This window comes from Notamacropus eugenii, chromosome 2 (genome assembly GCF_028372415.1).
Source record: "Notamacropus eugenii isolate mMacEug1 chromosome 2, mMacEug1.pri_v2, whole genome shotgun sequence".
Classification (NCBI taxonomy): Eukaryota; Metazoa; Chordata; class Mammalia; order Diprotodontia; family Macropodidae; genus Notamacropus; species Notamacropus eugenii.
In genome coordinates this window covers 170,264,961-170,266,825 of record NC_092873.1, presented here as the reverse complement: position 1 = coordinate 170,266,825, position 1,865 = coordinate 170,264,961, and the positions used below count along the sequence as shown (strand labels likewise).

The following is a 1,865-nucleotide window of genomic DNA, read 5'->3' as shown; positions in this document are numbered from 1 at the left end:
ATGATGGTCAGTTTAAATATGATACATAAGAGTACATTCATTTACACTATATTGCCCTTAACTGATTTATCTACAAATTCCCATCAATAAATTGGCCAGTGACCATTATTAAGCTGATCAAAACTTTTGTTTTAAACTAGATAAAGTCCAAGAAATCAATCTGAACTCCATCTAACAAAAAAAAAAGTCAACTTTCAAGGTATAGTACAATTCTCTAAAATGTTTATTCTGAATAAAAGATTTAAATCTATTTGGCAGGGATTTTATCTAAATGTCTATAGGCATTTTTATTAAATATGAGAAATACATTTACAGGGACACTGGTCTCCTGGTTACAGGGTAACATAGGGTTACCTTTGACAAACTTGATACATAAAATTAAAATCAATATATAAAATAAAATAAAATCCTACCACATGTGACTGAAATGTAATTACACATTTACAACTGCAGCTCCAATGTAATGCAAAAGTCCAGGAGAAGGTTATCTGCCAGACCAAAACAAAATGCAGACATTTCCCATACAAGCCAATTGATTTAAAAATGGGTTGGTGGAGGTTAAGAATAAGGTTGAAAAGACAATAACACATCTTTGAGAGGAAAAAAAAAGAATCTCAAAGCATGTACAACAGCATTACTAATCCTGGAAATAACTGGTCCAGAGAAAATTTCATGAGTTAGAATATCATAAATTTTGATGGCTCCAGAAGAAAGTAACTTATCTTCAACTTGGCATATCATACCACATGTATCAGCTATGTCATCAGCAAAGATGATACGTGATCTTTCATGTCACAAACCGAAACCATGCTGTCTATCTTGTTTACCTTCTTTCTTTGTGAATCAAAGCAAACTCCACATTTAATTTGTCAGCAATTGATGTCATTCTTTTAGTTTCATCAGCATCTGGAGATACAATTCCTCCATCCTTCAGTGTTTTTTTCAAATCCATAGCAAGACTGCAGGTTCTGTATACAATAATATATTGAATAAGGAAAAATAAACACCTCATGTATCTGAGAAGCATGGAGGTCCATTGTAGTGGTATGATCTGTCTCAGCCCCTGAAATCATCTTGGCCACAAGCTTTACAGAAAATGGAGCACGATTCTTGTCTTTTTTATCTTTCCAGGCAGATGGAAAACAAGGGATCATTGCAGTCATCCTGGATGATGATGTGATTTTGCAAGCGTTGATCATAATGAGAAGTTCCATCAAGTTATCATTAATTTCCCCACTGCCGCTTTGGATGATGTAGACATCTTCTCTCACACTTTCACCAATTTCTATGCTGGTCTCCTGGTTACTGAATTTATTCGTGATCTCCTTGTCTAGCTCCAGCCCCAGTCTGTCTAATACTTTATGGGAAAGGTCCTAGTGTAAGCACCCACTGAACAGCATGATATTGAGCATGGCAGGTGCAGTGATGGGGGCAGAGGAGAGGACAGTGGTGGCTATGGAGGCAATGGCAAGTACTGCTTATACTAGCAGCTGGAACTAGAGCAGGAAGCTGTAAATGGAATCTGCAGAGATGGGCCCAGCCCCATCTCCAGCAACTCCCCTCCACTGGACCTGCAGGGAATGGGATTGGAGCTCTAAGGTGTTATTTTCTTGGGTATTTTTATCTTGTTCCTCTTTGTGTCTCCAAGGTAATATTCACAGCCCCAGTGGTGACTATGAATATGCCAGTGTAGCTCTGAATAACAAAGTATAATAGATGATCCATATAGAAGGCAGAAGAAAAACATTTATTCAGACACCAGAAAGTCATATCCCCAAACCAGAAAGTCAAATCCATCACAGTAGCAAAGATATCAATACACATTATCACTGCAGGGAACAAAGGCATTTCTAAGCCTCCCCTAC

The 1,865-nt window shown here is 37.5% G+C and overlaps 1 pseudogene; it reads right to left on the bottom strand.

Annotated features, from left to right (window-relative positions):
* Positions 1 to 558: 558 nt before the first annotated feature.
* On the bottom strand, positions 559 to 1,412 carry LOC140522881 (ribose-phosphate pyrophosphokinase 2-like; annotated as a pseudogene).
* Between the last annotated feature and the right edge of the window lie 453 nt (positions 1,413 to 1,865).